Genomic DNA, 23,094 nt, shown 5'->3' on the forward strand with positions numbered 1-23,094 from the left:
AAATTTGTGTTACTGTCATATTTATAAAATTAACTGAAAATATATTTAATTCCCTCCATTTTCCTTCTTGAATTGAAAATACTTTTCTTGCAGTTTTTAATTGTGATTATTTTTCTTTAATTGAAATTAAATGACGCATGCACTTTTTTGTTAAATTTACTATTTTAACTAAATTATAGAATAATTATTTCATTAATCATTATTAAACGAGAGCTTTAAAATACAAAGTAACTCAATAAAATTTCTTAGTTTTCAATTTTGCTTATCGTTTCATTTTTTGTTTTAATTTTCGATTGTGCTTATTTTTTATTTAAATCCAATTATACAGCCTTTAATTTATTAGTCATCAATTAATACATATGAAGCAATTTCCTAACGTTTTAAATTCTTTATTTTTAATTAAATAAAATGTCTTACATTTAAATTCAATCAAGTAAAAAGGAATTGTGACACATTACCCCACCTCATAGAAGTAAGAAAGAAGTCAGAAGTAAAGAACCAACAGCATTGGAGGGTCGTGATATACCACAAAGCTGCTAAAAAGACGGCAAAGACGGCAAAGCGATACATTCTCTTGTCGCCTATAGACCGGAATGTAAAGTTAAATCTCCTTTTCCCATCTTTTCTCCTTTTCCATCTTGACAAACACTTTGTGGAGATGCCTGGCGACGCTCCCGACGCTAATGATTTCCTCTCCAGCGCGGCCGTGACCTCACCTCGTTACGACCTCACCTCGTTAGCCGTCGCCCAACTTTCTTGAGGGCCTCCATCTTCTCAAGACCACATGAAGAGAGCCACTTACCAGGTGGAATGAGGACTTTTGAGATGATTTTCAAACTTTTAGCGCTCAGAAGGCGGGTGTGTCCGGGAAAACCTAAAAAAAAAAATCAGCATTTTACAACTAATTGACTTAGTAAGCTTGCAGAGGATAAAAAATACATGCCGGTATTATATACAGTATACATATGTTTTTAGAACCTACTTTTATGTTATTTTTTTCTGAACAGTGACATATAATAAGCTTGATTATATTGTCTGTTTATATGCACCATTTGTGTTAATAGGTACGTTGCTCAAAATGTCAATGCTAATTCTGTTAGCCCATCAATGGCATTTTGCATTATGTGTTAGCATTAAGCTAGCAGACGTTTGTAAGTTATGTGGGTTTGGTTCAATGCACAACACGTTGGCCTCTTTTTTGAAGGATTTGTTCCCCATCTGCTGCTTGTTGTGAAGTACGCTGCCACCTTTCAGCGGTTGAGACTGAAATTTTTGCTTGAAACTCAAGACAAATTAGAGCCAAAGGGGCGACGACGACACCTCAGCTTGAAATACTGTCATCGTCCCCGCCACCTCGGGAGCCCGTTTTAGGTCCAGTAAAAAAGCCCCCAGTCCACCCTAAAAAAAGCTCCGGCCGCCATGTGATGGAGAGCGGCGGCGAGTGCGTTTGCGAGGCTAATAAATTGTGGAGTGTGAGGCGACGGCTGGCTGTATATACTCTGCGCTCCTCTTGACAGCAACGTGAATGTGCTCTTTTTCTTGCATGGGGACAATTACACTGCACTATTGATTTCCTCCTTTTGATCGCACGGAGAGGGGGGGGGGGGGACACTTTACACACAACAATTTTAAAAAATGCAGTGTGATGTGGTGCAGGTGTGAAATATGAATTTAGGAGATCTTTGTGCTTGAGTGTGCTGGTTGCAGTGGTGAATAGTAACAGAATAAAAATACTTTGTTATCGTACTTAAGTCTATTTTTAAGTTACAGTGGACCCGCGCTATTCGCAGGAGGATAGGAACCAGGCCAGACCGCGAATAGAATCTGCGGCCAATTGGCGCACATTATGATTGTATTGAAAGAAAAAAAAAGGAACCACTAAGCATTCCCCTCCCACACCCCCCCCCCCCCCCCCCCCCACACACACACGCATACACTAAAGAATAAACTAAAAGAAAAAAGAAAAAAATCATTTAAAAGATGGATAAAATAAATTGGAAAAAAATACTTTGTACTTTCTAAAAGACATCCAGCAATAACATAATTAATTGGAATGTTCGGACTAACGGTTTGCGCATCATGATTTCATGCATTCGTTGTGAGGCTCCTTCTGGTGTTTCCAGTTGGCCAACAGGGGGCGCAGTGTCCGTATTTCTACTTTGGTACAGCACTTGTGCCACCTCTGTTTGAGTTTTAAGAAGCGTATTGCATTGTTGCGACCCGAGGATTCTGCTCTCATTCCCTCGATGAACGCTGAGCTGATGACTCGCCACCCTAAAAGTCACTCGAGAACTGCTCGCCAAACACACACACAAACACACACAAGTGACAACAATAAATGTTGTTATCAAGCTGACTCGACAGCACGTCGGCCTCTCTGAAGGACGCAAAACAACTCAAACGAACACTGACAATTATTTCACTTGTTCACCACACACTTGAGGAAGGCGTGTGTAGTTAAACGTAAGCTAGTCGCAAAACTGCTAAGGCGACTCGAATTGGCACTTGAATATGCCGGGAAAAATTTTCAGATTCGTACAGTACTGTACTATATTCCTCGTGGATCATGGATTCAAATAGCATTGATGTTAGTTTGTTAGTCTGTGTTGATCTACAAGGGGGGGAAAAAAACCATCCTATTGGCCGTATTAACAAAAGTTTGTAACCGGCATGAGATCGGTCCACACAGTTGAATGACAGAATCCACGATGAAGTTCTGGGGGACGGTGAATGTGAGCCAACACCACTTTGGATTCACATTTGATGGCGGGAAAGCCTTGGCGCGTTCATGGCACACATTTTGGGGCGGGACTAAAGCAACTCCTCGGGCTTTGGAGTGGGCGAGAGTGTAGAAGAAAACAAGAAGGAGGAGGTGGGGATGCCAAGCAGAGCTTTCATGTCCTTGCAGTGGCAGGCCGGGCGAGGAAAGGCTTGAGCGGAAGAAATGTGCCGCCTGTGCTCCTTCTTCACTCCCTGCCGGGATTTTGTTTGCACAAAAGGGAGACATTTGGACCGGGATTATCTCGGGCGCAGACCTCCAAGCCTCAGCCGTGCCGCTGAGCCTGCCAAGCTCCGGAGACTCGGGGAGCAAGTCAGCAAAGTCCACTCTGACGCGCTCCCACTGCCAAAAACACGGCGCTCCGAGTGTAAGACCAGGATGAAACTGCACTGTCGACTCGAACGCAAAACACCAGTGCCTCTGAACAACATACAGTACATTCCGTGTACTCACAGGAGGAAAGGATACGCGGCAGGTTTGCCTCAGTGGGAGGCGAGCATCAGTCAGACATTAGAAAGTGGAGCAGGGGTTCTTCAACTTGTCGGGTCCGGTCATTTTTCAAAGGACTTCCTCATAATCCTAACGCCAATTAAACAGAACTACCATGTGCACGGCAAATTGCCAGGAGTTATGCACTTTTTAAAAAATGATACCACATAATAATAGGTCGAACATATTTTCGCAGACCCTACGGCTGGTGGATGGCGACCCCTGCGGAAAATGTCAAACATACTGAATTAATTCACATTACTAATGTAATGTGAATTGCTAAAATGAGTGGGATCGATGAAGATTTTACATGATCTCGCCTTGCATTGACTGTATGTAGAATCTCTTAAGATGCTTGCTCAGATGCTAACAGTTGATTTGCGAAATACAGCAAAATTGTGACCTGAGAATACAACAGAAGATGTCCTGAATAAGGTGAAGATTTTGAAGGTTGAATCGGTTGGAAAATGTGGAAGGAGGAGGTAAATATGTAAATATCTTCATTTACCCTGTGTGTTATTGTTGTTGTGGAAAATGTAGAACACTGAAAAAAAAGTGAGACTTTTGGGAATTTGAAAAATAGCTCTGTAGATGTCCGGAATGTGCGGAACAGTTTGAAGTTGAAATGTGGAAGGATGAGGCAAACCTACAAAATGTCTCCATTGAACTTTGTCACGAAAAACGTGGGAATTTGGGGAAAGTGAAAAATATTTTCCAATCTGTCATGAATTGAACGTTTTTAAGTTCATATGGTTTAGATAATAATTGAATAAGGAGAAATATGGAACGATGACTCAAATATGGAAAATGTGTCCATTCATTTCAATGGTTTTTTTGTCGCTTTTTTGTGGGGGTGGAAAATGTGGATTGAGTGAAAGTGGGCATTTGGGGAATAATAATAATTAAAAAGTAATTTGATGCAGAATAACACGCTCTTTTCAGAATTCACACAATAATAAGACAGTGAGCCGCCCCTGCAAGCATGCAAATGAGATCCACGCGCACATTTGAAGCGCATTGTTTCAAAACGCGCTGGCGAAATAGAAGCAGGCAGCGGGATGAAAGCGGAAAAGATGAAGTTCCGCTCGCACTGAAAGCCACTGGGACATTCGGAGCATTTGGGGACAAGCGACAAAGAGAGGGCGAGGGGAATCTACACTGTGGAATTGAAAAGGTGAATTCATGTGCTAATTAATCAGGCGTTTTCCAGTCAATTACCGCAGACTGCCGCGGGATCAAAACGATACGAGCACAATCATTTCAGTCTCGCCACGTGCCTGCACGTTCAGCGACACCGCGCCGGACATTGTTGGAAGAACAAATGACATTTTATCATCTTTTATCAAATCTAATACACTGTGAGACGGTGTGTTTGATGCTAATGTAACAGCACAGCAATACAGCGCTATCTACAGATATGAATAGGTAGATACGACACGCCCCTTTTGAGCTGCGTGCCTTCGGCGACGCTAAGCTAGGAGGATAAACATCGCCAGCGCAAGAAAAGCAGAAGACCAAGGATGCCGGCACATTGTGCTGCCTACGGTTGGGTACAACGGCACGCAATTACGACAAGGGAACTGGGAGTAAACTTTCACATGTAAAAATGTTTTTGGGGCCTTGTTTTTCCAAATGTTACGTGTTGAGAGCACACGCTTTGGCGTTGATGGAAAAGTAAACGAGAAAATCGTTCAAGAATTGAGGCCATTACGACTTAATTTCAATGTTCGTGCATTGCGGTTGATGGGAACGTCGACCCCACCAACATGGCCGCCACGTAGGCCTATCGGTTAGCAAGGCTGCTATAGCGTGCTGGTATATCTAGTCTTCATATTACCATTATTATGCTCTGCTATGTTATGTTATTATGTATGTTCTGTAATATTAAACGTTGTTATGCTATGTTAGCCTATGTTACACTATGCTATGTTACACCAGACTACACCAACATCTAAAACGTTAGCGTTAATAACCATTATTAGTATTGCTAGTTCCCATAGGTTTACATTTTCGGCTAACACGTGTTTTAGTTCAGACTGGATCCAGCAAACATCAACACAGCTCAAACTGACAGACAATAGCGATAGACTTGTTTAAAGAAAGTTTCCGAAAGCAATAGATGAAGATAGAAGTGTTTGAACAGAGCGTCTAAACACTGTTGTCTATTTCCTTGGAGGTTGTCTCTTGGATAAATAAAGGTTAAATAAATCAAATCAAAAGCCCATCAGATAAGCCTTTTCCTCCCAAATGCACTTTAGTTCGGCCATGCGGAGGAAACAGATGCGTGGCGTCACATCAAGGGCGACCGCTAACTGCCATTTAAGATGTTGTCACGTCGTAAATGGATTGAGTCGACGGTGTTGTGCTTGGCTGACGTTTGGCAGGCGGGACGCACTGACAAGCAGCAGCAGCCCAAATACTGCTCCGTTGCTCTCAGATGACATGCCCGTGCTCACTTTCCGCTCGTTCTCTGGTTCTTCTGAATCCGGCAACAGAAGTCATGTGGACAACAAGATCGGGAAAAACCTTCCGTAACCTGATGAGACACGCTGGCGCCTTTAGATGCTAGGCTGTTCGAAAAAGGGGTACCGTAATTGGGGTCCACCATCTTCAACCTTGGAACATGCGTCGATGGATTTTATTCCTTTTAGAAAGGTACTAGAATTTGTGCAGATTGAGGGTTGGATTGTATTACATTTTCAGGTGAATAGAACATTAGCAGAAAAAATGCATGTATTGAAAACACAATAGACCTGCAGATGGATTTGAAAGGCACTAAAATACTAAACATTAAAACTAGAATATGGAGTTTATTCCACTTTGAAGGCACTCGATACCATGATTCTCAAAATGTGTTACGTATACCAATAGAGGTATGCGGGCTCCCTCTAGTGGTCCATGAAAGTATCACTAAATTAAACTATGCATAATGTTACACTGTTTTAAACGTTTTTTTTTAAATCCGGTAAAAGTACATTTGTTTGCATTTAATTAAGAACTGTTTGTTTCCAAACTTTAACTTATGTCCCAATTTTATTTAACTTAAGTGCAATACATTTTAATTGAATCCTGATCATTATTATTTATTTATTTTGTTATATTTAAGCCCAGTGTTAACATGCAAATTCTGCATAATGTTACAGTGGCTTACAATGACATCAAATATACTTTTTAGGAATAAAACGTCTGCCTCGTTTTCATTAAAGACTCTACTACCACATACTACTACTTTGTATTTTGTATGAGTTATGATGGCGGTACGTAAAAAGTTTTGAGAACCACTGCACGAGTAGAACATGCGTGGATGGATTTGGAATCCATTTCAGATGAACCTGATGGAGTTGAATGCATTTTAAAGGCCCTAAAATATGTGCTGTTGATTTTTTCAATTCGAAAAATCTAACAATGGATTTTGTTCTATTGAAAAGGTACTTGAAGCAGACTTTCCCTCTTTTTGCCCAATAAACAAGCTCCTGGCACCACCTCACACATATTGTATTCTCAATGACCTTCAAAATCATTTTTTTTCCAGGAACCGGGCGGGCGGGCAATGAAGGCGGCCAAGTCGAGGTCAATCAGCGTTACTCACTGGCCTGCGTCGTGGGAAGCCGACAGAGCCGATCAGCACTCAGAATGCCGACATTCCCTCCAGAAGCTTCTCCCTCACATCCTCGTCATCCCACATTAACTTCCTGGTGCAATTGCAGAACTCCGCAGACCTCCTGGGGTCACGAGGAGTCTGGTTTCATCAGAGGTCATCAGAGTTTTTCCCTCTGAGGAGCTCATCAGCGTGACAGGCGAGAGCTGGAAGTCTCCTTGTTAGGCGATTGATTTCATACCGCAAAACTTTAAAGGGGACACATTATGCCGTTTGTTCACAATTTAAAATAAGATTTTGAAAATAAATTGAATGAGTCACTTTTACATGATAGACTACTCACAAACAGTTTGGGATATTCGGGTTTTGGGGAAAATTCTGGATGCAAATGGACCAAAGCACTTCCAAGGACATTATTTTTAATGCCTTTCTGTGACTCATCTAGTCTCTCTTTACTGTGTAGCGTATATGAGGGTTAAATAAAAATGTAATTCATTTAGGAGAAAAAAAATAAGCCAGAAGCGACGCCTGCATTACTTCCGGTCTAGCGTCATTTTAAGATTAATCGTTAAAATCAAACTAATCTGTCTCGTGAAGGGGCACCACGTCACTTTTTATATGTATAAAATTTAGTGACGAAAGTGACGAGAAACCTTTTTATCAGTCTCGTAATCTGAAGGTTGCTACACTTTATGAAATTTTGAGTTCTAGATGACAGAGGCTCACTCAAACTCAGAACACACACAAAATACAACCACAAGCGGAATTTTATGTTATATTTAATGACATCTACAAGGGATCTAGAGGGAAACACACAAAGGGGTCTAACTAAAGAAAGAAATTAACAATAATATTGGTAAAAAGAAGAAAAATAGGCGTACGAAAAGGGAACTAGAACATCGTGTGTTGGACAAAAGTGGAAAACACGAGCGTTTAATGCGTTCGTTACGGACGAGCGAGAGAGAGAGAGAGAGCGAGGACAAAGTTGAGTTTTTGTCTGAAGGTAGTAATTTCCCCCGGAATTATTAGGCACTAATATTGTACAGTCTTGCAAAAGCTTGCCGTGTCTACTCACGAGCGTAAGTTCAAGCTGGTGGGTGGTGGTCTCTCTCAGGCACGTCTCAGGAAGCAAGGAGATGGATTTTGGTTGCAGAAGAAAAAGATGCACAAAAAATGAAACTAAACAAAAGAGGCGGAAGAAGAAAAATTGTTGTTCGCCTTGTTGGGAGAGTATGACCAACTCTCTTCCTGCCTGTTTTGTGGCTCGCTGGCAATTTCAGAGCGATCACACTTGGCTGGAAGCGTACCTGGTACCTTAGTAGCACGTGCCCTGATCGCCTAGCGGTGGTCCACGGATAGGCTGGGAAGCCGAGTCTGTTCTTCGCGGTTACTGAGCAAAGTAAGGGCAGGGGGGGAGGGGTGGCCGAAGCCAGCCTGTATCTGGCAGATGCCAGGAAGACGAGACTTCAGAAGTCAGAGGAGAGAAAAACACACGAGAGAGCAAAAACGCACAAGCGCCAGGATTAAGTAGCCCAGGGGCCTGTCAAAGAGGGACGGAGAAGACCACACCCATCGGCTTGAATCTTGTCTGCAAATTTGATAAAATGGGTTTAAAATCATATATTAATATAAAATAACCTCAACTTGGTACTCTCTTTACTCAGAGGTCAAGCGTATCAGACTGACTCTTTATACTTCAGTTTTGGCAAATCAACTGCTTATGGTTCAAATCACATTTCTTGCTGCTGGGAGTCAAATCAAGACAAGCAATTCTCAAAATCTCACGATTGCACTTGTAAAGTTGACACACTGAGATCAAGGCATACATTTGGAAAATTTCTGCAGAGTTTGTGAAATATCAAAACAGACATTTGTCCTTGGTTAAACATCAAATGAGAGTCCCCCCGGATCGACTTTGCAGTTCCTCTCGACGCCAGCGGGTGTCACCTTGTCCCAGCAATTGTTCCTATTCACAGACAGATGGTCCGGTGGAAACGTCTGGCTTTTGATGCTTGGGAGTTCAGACTTCGAGGGTAGATGTTAATTAGTTTAGGGTCCACGAGGAGTCTCCTTGGGTCAGTCTCACAGCAGGGCCGCTTGGAAGAATGCAGTTTATCAAGGTGTGTGTGTGTGGGGGAGCGCGGGGGTGTTGGTTCTGGCAACTGGGTCAGAGTCACCACAACTGTATTTCTGTTGCAATCGGGTGATGACACGGTGAGAACATCCTGCGATGCTGCGGTCCTGTTAAACAATTGTTCAGCGTAGTCTTGGTCTCATCCATCCATCCATTTTCTGAGCCGCTTCTCCTCGCTAGTGTCGCGGGCGTGCTGGAGCCTATCCGAGCTATCATCGGGCAGGAGGCGGGGTACACCCTGAACTGGTTGCCAGCCAATCGCAGGGCATGTCTTGGTCTCATCTTGTGAATTTTGCTGTTCAGCAAGTTGTACAAAAAGTACTGAAACATTCAATAGTTGGACGTGTTCAAAGGTTTAGAGAAGGTCAAACAAAGTTCACCTGTAAAGGTTATTGCACATTTAAGGTTCATCTTGTAATTTCACCTGAAATCCAAATACCCCTAGGTTTTTTGTGAGGAGCGCATTTATTTTATGGCTATTTATGGTCACGTTTATAGGATAAAGGGGGCACATCCACAGAGGTTTCTGTGCTTCATATCTTGTCATTTGCATGTGAACAAGTGTCGTCGGGCTCATTATTGCACGTTTTCCCACCGTCCCGCGTGCCCTGTTGGGATGTCAAATGCTAACCGGCTGATTGGATGAAATGTCAACGCAAGAAAAGGATGTGATTATTCCCGCCCGGGAAAGGTCACCTGCAAATGGAAAACGGAACATCCACACAGAGAATAGAGACAACCGACTTTGGATACGCCCAACTAAAGCCGGCGTTCATCATTTGTTTAGGAAAATTTGCTTTTTTTCTGGTGAAGTGAACACGATTCCAAAGCAATCAAACGTGTCACAGGAATCGCGCGACGCTGACATTTGTCATTTTGTTTCCTACCACAGGTGAGCGACTTCCTGCTTCTGGGACGGCGGAGGCAAATTGCTTTTCCTGGACTTCCCGGAGAAGGTTCTCCTCCGACGATTGCGGCAATTTAAAGGGAACATTTTATAAAAAATAGTATTTTCAATGTTTGTAAACAAATAGCTGTGTGCCTCAATTGCCTGCTCACCCACCAAGTGTGACGTTAACCAAACAAGTAAATTTAAGTCTGCCAGCTTAATGCTAATGAAAAACACCATAGACGGGTGAACAAATAGCATCTATGCGGCCGTGTTATAACACTTTAAGGAACGGATATTTGAACACTAGCGGTGCATGTCCACAGACAACATAACAACACTCACAGGCATATATTATTTATCCTCTGCAAAGAATTACTGCAGATTACTGAATCACTTACAATTCTACTTCGTTTGTCTGCATGACTGTTTCATACTGCTGCCCAGTGGCCAAATCATGCACACCAGAAGAAGCCACAATAAGGAGATCCAAACCTAAAACGAGCAAATTTCACCAAAGTACGCTGTAAAAATAGGTCCATGATTGGTGATCCTTGGGGTATTGTGACGAAAGCGTGTTATGAAGACCGCTAGGAAGATTAGAAATGCAAGTTTTGTTCAAAGCCGCAGCTTTGGGTGGTTTCGTGCCTATCGGTGGCGGCGTGCTATCTGCGTTGCTGCTTTTGATGTCCTTGCGTGCGACTCCCCACTGAGGTTACGGCGCAATCCGCGTTTTTCCTGCCGTCTAACAATGCAAATCATTTTCCTCCGCGCGCTGGCTCGCTCGCTCACCTCCGGAGTTAATTGAGGGATCTTTTTATGTTTTTAATTAGCGCCTCCTTTTTCTTCTTCTTACACATCTGACATTTGTTCTAATTGCACAAGAAGCGCGTCGGCATCACAACAACAACCTTTATTTTCCCATCAATCTCATGCCACGGGGGAGGAGGCGTGAGAGGGAGTTTACGAATAATTACAGCCACGGGTAGAAAGAAATAAAAACATTTCTCTCGTCTTTCTGCCCGGGAAAAACGACACACGTATTCCTCTCAGGATGTAATTATGCGAAATATCGACGCTTGAGTGGCGGCGTACTAGGCCTCTCTTAGTCTGCCCCGTTAGCGCGCTCCTAACTACAAATCAAACACTCAAAACTCCTCGAAACCTTTGACTTTCGTGAAGAATTGATCGCATGCCGACCACCTGACGAGAATCCAACTTGATGACCAGTCAGCTCGCGGCTTCAATGAGACACAAATTAGATTTTTGGACGTGATCAGCGCTTTGTTTGGAGCTAAAAGAGCTTTACGTGTCCGAATAAGGCTTATTTTAAACTGCGGAAAACATACACACACAATCCAAATGTCAGGGCAAGAGGCAATTTGCATATTAGGTGCGGTTTAACTAAATGCGTGAGTGTAAAAATAAGTCTTTAATCGAGATTTCAACTTTAAACGCTCTAATTTTTCCGTATGGAGGGTCGTTAGGTATTACTGGAGCCTCAATAGAGAATGCTCTTGAACCTGCTGACTTCTTTTTTTTTTAGCTCTCGGAGTGACCGGAACATAATCGTCTTACAAAATCAGTTATGACGTTAAAAAATGTTTTGTTTGAACAAATTGGCCCTGAAACATCGTTATGGCGTTGGAAATAGGCAAAGCCTGTGCTCCGCATCTCCTGGGAGGAAGTGGCAGATGTACACACGCGCGCGCACACAGACGCACACACGTGCAGAGTAAAAGCCAGAAGCTCTCCAGAGTCGCGTCGCAAGCGGAGCCAGAAAGCCCAACTGGGTAATCCCAGGAGGAGCTCAACACAGCCACTGAATCGCCCTCAAATCCTGTTGGCGCCCAACATCCACACACCAACTGGAGGGGAGCAGGAGGACTGGGGGCGGTGGAGGGCGTTGGGGGGGGGCGGGCACGGGGGAAATGTGGGGTTGCTGGGTTGGGCGTGTTCCCGTCAAGGAGAAAAACGAGTGGCGCAACGTGGCGTCACTTAGGCCTCGTGCCGCTTTTGTGACTTTTACCTTCTCAGCTGATTGCGGGCCACTTGTGCCGACATGTGCACTGGCACCCGCTGGATACTTCATACTGTCATATCGAAATAGGTGTAATCATCTCAATCTGTGGCATTTTAATTACTACTCATATCTCACATTTTGATGCTCTCAAATCAAACATTCTCATGTTTTAATAGCCTTTATATCTCTTTTGTCCAGTGTTTCATACCCTTATATCTTCATACTTTCGTAAAGTTATATTTATATACAGCGGTTGCATACTCTTATACATTCATATTTTCATATACTTATATTTGCAAATGTGCTCACCCTTACACCATGAACGTAAGCTTAATCAGTGCTGCACAAAAATCATGTTTAATCGATGACAAGAACAGAAGACTGCAACAGAATGGACTGATCCACTCAAATGAACTTCACGTATACATTCTGTGCAATACACGTCCGCATGCACTAAAACAATCATTGTAAGTCAATGTTTGATATTGACTGGAAGCATAGTGGAAGAGTGGTTAGCACATCCGCCTCACAATTCTAAGGTTCGGGGTTCGACTGGGTGGGCTTTTCCTCCCGCATTCCAAAAAGATCCATTAAGTGTGAATGATTGTTTGTCTCTAAGTGCCCTGTGATTGGCTGGATTCCCGCATCTACGGTATAGGAAATGGATGGATGAACTGATATTAAATCTCATTTGATACAGGGGTACCTGATGACATGTCATGTTTAGTGAATTTATCTCAAATCTGTAATTTTTCTTTTTATGGGAAATACATTTGTGCAAACAAATGTGTTTTTTGCAGCTGAGTTGAGTTGAGATGTAAATAAATAAAACATGGTGCGTTGTGACGCAGTTTATTAGCTGAAAAGGTGGACTTGACAAACAAGACAGAGAACGTTTGAGAATCTTTCTAATCTTTGTCGCACAATACTTTCAATACAGTTTTAGATTAGATTTGTTTTTTTTCCACCGGGGATTTGTTGTTCACCCTCCCGCATAAAGCCCACCTGGGTCTTTTACTGAGCAACTAAAAGACAATCCACTCCACCGGCCCGCTGACTGACACGCAATTGTACGTCAGGCTTTGGAGATAGATTAGCTGTTGAAGCCGGTCAGGATCAAAGCGCTCCTCTTGGGAGGCGCCACGGCCCAGCGGTGAAGTTTTCTCAACATTGCGCTCCACCGGCAGCCCAAATTATTCATCAAGAACGTGCAGGACAAGAGGAACATACGGAATACTTACTAATTGTAAAAAATAGATGCGATGCTGCCAAGAAGATGGTGGAAACACGTGACTTAGGCATCCAGCATTGCCACCTTTGTCAGTTTTCACAACAATTCAACAAACTTTGTCAAACTCGGGGCCACGTTTGCCGTTACGACATATTTAGATAAACTCGCTCGTGTAAATCTGCTTGATCTTGGATGATTTTATGCTTCCAATTTTGTGGGAAGACTTTGGGCAGTTTCTTTGCTGTTCCCAAAGGTCCATCAAAGGTGTGCCTGGATGAGTTTGGTGTGGAAGAACATCCGTGGTGAGCTGCGCCAGTTAGCTCGATGCCGCATGCTAACAACTATTTCCTCTTTGAAAATGTCTTAAGGTAACTCTCCAGATGTGTCTCTGTTCCACATTTACACGCAATATCATCAAAACGACAAAGGAGGACAATGTAGGTTTTGATATGAATAATCACGCAAATGGTGAAGAATAAGTGCTTTAACAGTTGTTTAGAAAGAAACCAATGCGAATCTTTCTATGGAAAGTTTTTATAAATGATTTTTTTGTGAATGCGCTAGGTTGGGATGTGTTTAATATGAATGAAAAATACCAAATAATAACAAATGTATTCATGCTTCTCCACACAAGCGTCATGCCCATTAAGCCTTTTGGCCTCCTCGATGCTTCTTCTTCTTCTCCGTCTCGAATTGTTTTCTCAACCCTCTCTGGGGGATGCGTCGGCACGGCCTTATTATGGCGGCTGATCGATGTGATTTATTACTTCGGGATGCCAAACATGCAAACTGTCTCATCTCCTGAGGCTAAAGCCCAGAAATCAATGGCTCACCGACTGGCTGAGTGAAAGGTAGTCTGGCCACAAAGCGTCATGGGAATGAAGTCAAATCCAGAGACTTTTTTTTCGCTCCTTCATCTGGTTTTCTTTTTCCACATCAGGCTTGAAAATCCTCAGTCTCGAGATCCACTTGGATTGCTTTCATTGGCAAAGAAGGTTTGCCAGTATGCAGATAATCCCATCGATGTCCTACAGCTGTGTTGTTCCTTCCCGCCGACATTTCACACTCTTTATATTTTTGTCAAACAACACTCAGGGAATAAAAAAAAACACAAAAAAAAAAGCACCACCAGGCTTGATTGTCGGTGGTCGTGTTTTGTCTACATCGATCGCTGTGGCGCTTCAAGTTGATTGCCAACAGCGTTGGGCACAATGTAGCGCACATTGGATTCTTCTTTGCTCTTAATTCCTTTTCATTCCTGACCCGCCGCATCTACCGCCCGCCAGGCGGCCGATTAAAATCAATACGAGAGCATGGCCGATCGATAATCAACATTTTGGCGTCATGCCTTGGGGCTCGAGAGAAGAATAGGGCCTAGTGCTTGGTGTCAAGGACGACAAGGCAAGAATGGCCACACTGTGGTGCGGCGTATTGTGCATGGCTTATACATGGCTTATACTTCTACATATCACATGGCTTATAATGAAAGGAAGCATGGCCTCCATTTTTACCTGCGGCGCGTTGGTAAGTGGCATTGGATTAGAGCCCGGAAGCGAGTGCCGCGTCGCTATCGCCTCCTGAGTGCGACTCCAGGGAGCTTTCTGGGGAACAATGGAGACACTGGACGTGCGCCACTAAGAAGCTCGTCGCTGCCTTGCAGGAACACGAGCTTTATTTGTGGACGCCTTCAGAAACATCGCTTGGAGTTGGACAACATTTATGGAAATAATCGCCTTTCTGAGGGCCCTGACATGCCCGAAAGCTCACAAATTTTGGCATGTGTGTGTTTCGTGGTGAGAATGTACAAATTATAGGGTTGCCTAACGTATGCTCCCAAAGCTCACTCAACGGCGCCCCCTGGAAAGTTACAAAAAATAATCCCCCCGACACCAGTTTCACCCACTGCCAAGAAATTGTGTGGACTTGTCTGTCGTAACCAGGATGCACACACAAAAGTCTCAAGGACCCATTGATGAAATTGAATAGAAGGTTTACAGCCCAGTATGCCCCAATTGGAAAATCCCCAAGGTTTTTTTTTGTCTGTGCCTTCTAATGTGGCCAGAGCACGGCATCAAAGTTGGACGATCAGTTTGAGTATTCTCAGAAAGTTTGGAAAATTAGCCCAGCCGACACCAGTTTCAGCAATAGGCCCAACATTGTGTGGCCATGTGTATCATTACAGGAGGCAAGAACAAGTCTCAAGGGAACCATGTGGAAATTGAACAGAAAGTTGTGCATTTGGGTTGGAAGCAGTCATTTTGTGTGAATTCTCGTCCGTTGACCAACTCCCTCGAAGGAATTTGCCCAAATGAGCCCCAATTGGAATCAGACAGCTGGCGCTAAATTAACAAGCTTTTTTTTTTTTTTTTTGCCTACGGCGTAAATTGTTGGCAAAGCGTGGTGCCAAAGTTTGGTGACCTCTTTGTCGCCAGGTGGTGCGAAGGTCAGAATAAATATTTCATTTTGCCCAAAAAGATCTTCTCTTAACAAGGAGACCGTGCAGATTCGACGTGAACATTTCTGCCCAGATTTGTCGAGCTTCACGAGGAAGCTGGGGCTGACTTCTAATGATTCAATTTGTTCAGCAGCTCGACTCATTTGCGGACAATAAATGATTAATTCGAGTTAGGCTGCGGGTGATAAACATTTACTTATTCATCAAACATAGTCCTCTTTAATGCTCATGTTTGTTCATTTCCCCACGCCGGGCCCAATAAAGCAATCGCTCGCCTTGCCGAGGCGCGATCGCACCTCTCAACGGGGTCGCAGCCGCGGTGATGTGGGGCTGAGGGAGAGCTTTAAGAACAACCTCCCAAAAAAGTGGGAGAAAGTGAGTCGGGAGTGAGTGAGTGAATTTCCAATCCTGCGGGTTAATTCGGTGCCTTTCAGCTGCAATTGGCGTGTCTAAACATTCATGAGGTGAGCAGCAGCAGGAGGGGGGGAAGAAGGAGGGAGGAAGAGGGCAGGAGGAGGATGAGGAGCGCCGGGAAGGCAGTCAGTGCGAGCTGAGGCGAGGCAGCGAGAGGAAGTGTGCGCCTTCCCCTGTAAATGACTTCATCTCACACTTGAGGAGCAGCCAGCAGGAGGAGAAGGAGGTGCTGTTGGTTTGCGCTTCAAAGCTTTTTGCGAGGAAGACAAGTTGAACATCTACTTCCCAAAAGGTAACACGTTGATCTTATTTTGCTGATGCTGTCACAAGGTGAGCCTCTCAGCAGTTTGCTTGAGAAAGTGACTAAGGGGAATTTGTCTGTGGGTTGCGGGGTGGTAGGGGACGGTCACGGGGGGAGGGAGAGGCGCTCAGGAGCTCAGTAACCACGGCAGCCGACAGTAGCGTTTCTATTTTTCAGCTTCTCAGACACCGGCCAGCTCTGCCAAGTCCGCCGCCTCCGAGGAGAAAGATTTCATTGTGCGGCTGATTCGCGAGGCACCGACGTGACCCCGCCAAATACACCCCGCGCCCCCCGTCGTGCCGGACTTACTTGGCCCAGTGATGCTGTTGTTGCATCAACACTTTCCCCAAGCGGCGTGCTGAATACCAAACAGGAGTTTCATGAAGCAACGAGGGGTCAGCGCGCTCGTCGCCTGCTTACACGCGCCTTCCTTGTTTTAGCATTTCTTCTTCTCACCGATTACGTATTTGGGAGCAGGCTCAGAGGCAAGGTCACGCACTGCCAGGCTAAACAGCTCAAAACTGGTTCATGTGGAGAGAACGTCCATCAAACCTGTCAAAACGTCTTTCAAGTTGAAACATTTTTGGATCCAAACTGGTTGAAAATGGCATCCATTAATGGTCACTTTGGATCTGGATATACAGTGAGATCGACTTGTGGGTTTTCCGTTCTCCAACTTAAAATGCAGTCAAACCTCTAAGAGGCAGCACGGTGGTACAGTGGTTAGCACGTCTGCCTCACAGTTCTGGGTTCAAATCTTGGCTTTTCTTCCCATGCTTGCCTGTAACTTTCCACCCACATGTCAACGACACGCACGTTAGGCAGTGTTGTACCTGAACGAGTGCAATGCACAAAAGTTCAAGAAATACTTCGTATTTTGTGCAAACGTAACTGAACTTAGTTCATTTCTGCTTGAGGAACGTAATCGAGAACGCGCGCCTTCTGTCAAAGAACGTTTTTTTCGAACGAAAGTTCATTTTGTGCCAGGTTTGGTTCGAAATAGGAGTGAATGTGTTCTTTGGTGGTTCTTCTGTAATACAGTGCATCCATCCAGCCATCCATCCATCCATTTTCAGAGCCGCTTCTCCTCACTAGGGTCGCGGGCGTGCTGGAGCCTATCCCAGCTGTCATCGGGCAGGAGGCGGGGTACACCCTGAACTGGTTGCCAGCCAATCGCAGGGCACATACAAACAAACAACCATTCGCACTCACATTCACACCTACGGGCAATTTAAAGTCACCAATTAATGCATGTTTTTGGGATGCGGGAGGAAACCGGAGAGCCCGGAGAAAACCCACGCTGGCACGGGGAGAACATGCAAACTCCACACAGGCGGGGTCGGGGATTGAACCCCGGTCCTCAGAACTGTGAGGCAGACGCTCTAACCAGTCACCCACCGTGCCGCTAATACAGTGCACAATTATAAATATAATATATAATTGTTATCCACTCATTCCAGCATGAAAAGAAATTAACTTTGATAACTGTGAAAAAAGTGTCTGAAGTCTTACTGCTTTGAACTTCCTGTCTATATTCTTCGTCTCTTCGCAGTCCTCATTACTTCTTTGGGAGTACATATAAGGGGGGAAAAAAACACTGATGTTTGCTTAACTCCTGCAGGCATCTTTTTCCTGCAAATAGACCTCAGCGGTTTTGTGTGCTGTTGTCATTGGGTTTTTATGTCAGGTGAGGCTAGAACGCGGCTGGTTGGTCAACAGCGTCGCCACGCGGGCAAAGTCGAAAAGTTGTCATCAAGGCCTCGTCACCTTGTTGTTCTGCAGACAAAGTCAATAGGCTGCTAAATCTCCAATTGGGTTTTATGGGCCACAACCACGACTTCAGAAAACAACATGGCGTCGATGGCTTTTCCACTAGGTGCCGACTCCAACGTGAAGAGAAAAAATCTGCGCCAAAATGTTTACTTGCCTATAGTAAAAGTTTAATAGTTATTAGCCGTTGTTCCGTCATATCTTTGTTGTTGCAAGTACAAATTGGATTTACAAGTAAGCTTCAGACACGATGGCACTAGATGGCAGCAGCGTGCATCCGGCCTCCATCAGTTCACGTGGTCACCTCGCAGTGAAAGTGTTTCTTGCGCTTGCACTTTCTGTTTTGTTTTTGTGCCCATTTTTTTGTTTCTAATCATGGCTCCTAAGAAATTGAGTGCTGAGAAGAAGTGTACCGTCGAATTAAAGTTTGAAATCATGCGCGAGGTGTGCAAGTAGCTAGCTGTCTTGGCGAAGCAGTACAAGCGTAGTACAGGTACATCGCAATGAATTCGAATAGTGTCAAAAGCTTCATTTAGTTAGGCCGTTCAATCCAGAAAGTTAAACTCATATTACAGAGATGCACTACACACATTCAGAGTGAAATATTGTATGTTTTTTATTATTATTATTATTATATGTGGACTTTTGATGGCTGGCCATTGGCGTTAGAATAATTTCTAAGATGCGGCTCTCTGTCCGTAAAAAGATGGGGAAGCTGCTGTAATTGAGGAAAGTGTGTCGAAAAAGGACAAAAACAGTGACGAAATGGCGCAATTAAGGAAAAAGTTTATTTTTGTACATTCTATTTGATGATGTTATTACTGTATGCTTTTATACAGTGCTGTTTTTCTTGGTGGGCTGGAAGGCATTAATGTCATTTCCATTCATTTCAGTGGGAAAAGTGGATTTGAAATGCAAGTTCGCGAATTGGGGAGTGGTATACCTGTCTAACGGCCATATTTGCTCCTTGCTGCGCTGGCTTTCTTTGATGGTTCTTTTGTTATCGGACACCCCGGCGTGGCGTCGCGCACGTCGTCATGGCGATGGCAAATGAAACACATGAGGGTCGAGGGGGGGGCTTGTTGGGCACGACGATGAAGCGTTGCTTTTTGGGAGCTTTGCCCCAGGGGCCGCGCTTTGTACGGAAGCTTTGAAGGCCGAGGATGGATCAACTTACCCCGAGGCTCATGTTGCAACTCCCGCTCAACCAAAAAGAAAAAGAAAAACATCAACATTTGGCAAGAGTCCATGAACGACGCATAAAATGAGCACGCAGGTGTTTTGGAGTGGTTCGTGCAGCAAGAACAGCTTTGATACCTCGTGTTTGTCCTCTCCAAATAAAACCAAAGGTACACGGATGGTCCTGTTTTCGTTTGTCTTTTTTTTTTTTTTTCCCAAGGTCCTTGTTTGGATCGAGTGGGTACAAACGCCACAAAGGCCGATGTGCTTTTGTGAGCTTTCATTTCAATGAAGTGGCTGCTGCGACGGACTGCAACCTCACTGAATGATTCCTGGCCGGCCTGAAGAACGCAATCAGTGACTCAGGCGATGGTTCTGTCTATTACATAAAGTCATTACATAGAGTAATAGACATAATAGACACAAGGACCTCCACAGCAGAATTAATTGGGATTGATTCACTTTCTGCTTGTATTCAAGCAGTCAAGGACACATGTTGGGAGGAAAAAAATTGAAATAAGAAGCTGCCAGCTGTTAATGCAGGGGTGGGTAAAGTATGGCTTGCGGAGCACATATGGCCCGCTCTGTACATTAATCTGGCCCACCGAGCAGCTAATCCAATCAATTCAGAATCTTGAAGTATTTGTCGCATTCGTTTAGCTGTTCGTCCCTAAAATTGCTTAATTGTTTCTTGAATTCATTCATCTCATTAAATAATTTCATTGATTGATTTTAAATACTAAAATCAAAACTATTAGACAGAATAAGTATAAATCAAATAATTGGTGAATTAATTATAATTCAATTATAAATAAAATTATTATTGCCGGCACGGTGACTGACTAGTTAGCACATCTGCCTCACAGTTGTGGGGACCGGGGTTCAAATCCCGGCGCCGCCTGTGTGGAGTTTGCATGTTCTCCCTGTGCCTGCGTGGGTTTTCTCCGGACACTCCGCTTTCCATTCACATGCCAAAAACATGCGTGGTAGGTTCATTAAAAACTCTAAATTGCACGTAGGTGTGAATGTGAGTGTGAATGGTTGTTTCCTTCTATGTGACCTGCGATTGGCTGGCGACCAGTTCAGGTTGTACCCCGCCTCCCGCCCGAAGATAGCTGTGATAGGCTCCAGCACGCCCACGACCCTAGTGAGGAGAAGCATCTCAGAAAATGGATGGATGAATTTTTTTGCCACCACATCGACGATTGACCTGGCCCATGATTCCCTTTTACCAATCAAATACGGCCCAGTTGAAATGCATTTTGCTTACGTTGACTCGTCCGTACTTGTACTTGGTAGTGCATGGCTTGCTTCTACGACTAGCATGCACGTGTGTGCATTACCCCACCGCTAACACGTGTTTGCTTTGTCCGCATTTAAAAGATGACCTCTGGAAATGTTCCCAGTGCTCGCTTGCGTCTCGGGACTCACGATGTGCAGGCATCACACTGACGGTGACATGCAGGTTTACCACACGGCCAAAAGAAACGCTGAAAGAGAAACCTGAGACGCGCACACGAGCACGTCCGCATGCACGTACACGTACAACGGTTATCGCTCGCATCATCTGCAGCTGAGGCACACGTGACAATGTTGTCTACAGAGATTTATTCTTACAGCTTTTTTATTATCATTATTATTATTATTATTATTATAAGCAACTCTTTATGGTCAATAATGGCTACACTGAAAGCAGCAATCCACATATCCAATCATGACACATAAACATTATTAAGCTTCAAGGTTTTTATTTGTCAAGCAGTGAAGCAGTAAAATGACCTTTACTGAATTGTGCGGAAAAAAACAACTATAATAAGTTGCAAGTAATAATAATAATAATGATGATAACAAGTCGTATAGTAGTATATGACAACGGTCACTTTTTTCTTTGAATTTGAGAGTGAATTTGTTGCTCTTGTTGGTGTGTTATTGACAAAACTACGAAGACTACTTTTGATGAGTGCACTATTTATGAAACACTAACATTTTTCTCTTCAACACATCAGTGAAGGCCGGCTGTGATCGTTCACAAAAATGATACACAGCCAGAAAATCAAAAAAACGTTCATTGCTTTTAACAAAACTCTTTTGCTGATTTTGTGTCTATCTAAAAATTTGTGTTTTTTCATGTTTCTGATGAAGTGCAATCATGTTTTGTTGGTTTACAGAAAGAGTTATTGACTTTTTGTGGACCCTCTGAGCCGACACAAAGTTTATTAAAATAAACAAGTGATATAAATGAGTTCTCCGGAGGTAGCAGGCTGACTTTAATCCCGCCGCTTGCGTAAATCTTTCTTCTTTTTTGTTATTAGCTGAGATGTTGTGTTCTGTCGCCGGTGTCAAAGTGGTCGTCTGTTGATGTGGACGAAGTGTGCTGTGCGGCGGCGGCGGCGCATGCAAACAAAACAAAGCGGAAGCCCGTCGAGTGTTGAATTGTGGATTTGTCAAAGTTTATCATCTGTGCAGCGCTCGAGTCAACATCTGGCAGAAGCCACACAAATGGGACACGCTGAGCCTGCTAGAGCTCGGATGCCCCACTGTTGTAAAACATCACTCATCAACACGTCTGTGTTGCCGTGTTAAGACATGGCACATGTAGGCACACTGGAGTTTTGTATGGTTTCCATGGTTAAAGGGGACTTATTATGGAAATTGACTGTTTGATTGTTTCTATATATAAATACAGTGGTACCTCGACTTTTGAGCGACGCAAATTACGGGTTTTTGGAGTTACAAGCCGTCACTTGGCCATTTTTTGGTCTTGAGTTGCAAGCAAAAATCTGAGTTGCCCACACTCGCGAATTTCACAAGTATATGTCTGTGTCGATTCTCAGTCATCCAGGTCATCGTACTCCAAATTCACAGCAAGTAGCAGATAGGGGAAAATGTTTCAAAAATGAGTCCAAGTGCTGTCTAAGCAGTCTATTGCCACAACCAGTTGTAGTTTACTGGAAAACTAAACATAAACAAAGAGAACAATATGGTGGATTCAATCAAACCACTTCCCTTAATGCTCGGACAAAACGCTAAACGCCATTGACGAGCTACTGAAACTAGCATAGATGCGTATTTGCATATTTGAACACAAACAAAGGCAACACATGCAGACTGACAATAGAAAAGTACTCACACGCATCTATTCTTGACCCTCTACGAAAAACGACAAAACGAAAAACAATTATCGCAGCTTAGTTGCGACGGTCTTCTGCGTCAGAACATCATCTTTTTACTTTTTTACTACCGGACCACAAGATCATCATTGACATCCACTTTACTTTCCAAATAAAACTTTTTTTTAAGTCTCTGATGATCAATAAAATATTTTGTCCTCGGTCTGGTACCAAATGTGCCATGGCCCAGTGGCTGGGGAACACTAATGTAAAGCGTTAACTGTTGCATGCAACATTTGTGCTCTTTGAACTTCAAAGTCGCTTCGTTTTGTTCAACAGTGAATAGCTCTCTCCATCTCAAGTGAGCATTATTATTTTGTAAAGGCAGACATTTTGTATTGTATCGCCTAAGATTGCACAGGTGTAGCAAATAAAGAGATTTAGTCATCAAGCAAAACGGGCTGTTTGCAGAGATAAGCGGCAACGCCAGACGTGTCGTGAGACGGAAACTCGGAACAAAAATGTAACGCTACCAAACAAATCCCATTATCTCTTGAATTGAGTGTGCAGACAACGTCGCAGGTCAGAAACGACACATTGGGTTGTCATTGTCTCTGAGTCTGCTGGAAGGGACTGAGCAGTGTTAAGGTGGGGCGGTCTTACATGGACTGTTTATGGCAGACTTGCATTTCAAGTCAATTGTCAACATGATTTATGGAGAT

The 23,094-nt window shown here is 43.7% G+C and overlaps 1 protein-coding gene and 1 long non-coding RNA gene across 2 annotated transcripts in view; one reads left to right on the plus strand and one right to left on the minus strand.

Moving 5' to 3' along the window:
- Positions 1-356: 356 nt before the first annotated feature.
- Positions 357-23,094, minus strand: part of LOC133470140 (uncharacterized) — a 57,784-nt gene continuing 35,046 nt past the window's right edge. Inside the window, exon 4 of the long non-coding RNA XR_009785879.1 lies at positions 357-874. This is a non-coding gene — a long non-coding RNA (uncharacterized LOC133470140). The remainder of the gene's footprint in view (positions 875-23,094) is intronic.
- The window catches only part of LOC133470137 (cadherin-20-like), a 45,520-nt gene continuing 38,559 nt past the window's right edge, over positions 16,134-23,094 (plus strand). Inside the window, exon 1 of the mRNA XM_061758121.1 lies at positions 16,134-16,304. The gene's annotated coding sequence lies outside the window, so the exon portion shown is untranslated. The remainder of the gene's footprint in view (positions 16,305-23,094) is intronic.

The sequence above is a fragment of the Phyllopteryx taeniolatus genome, chromosome 20 (genome assembly GCF_024500385.1).
Source record: "Phyllopteryx taeniolatus isolate TA_2022b chromosome 20, UOR_Ptae_1.2, whole genome shotgun sequence".
NCBI classification, from domain to species: domain Eukaryota; kingdom Metazoa; phylum Chordata; class Actinopteri; order Syngnathiformes; family Syngnathidae; genus Phyllopteryx; species Phyllopteryx taeniolatus.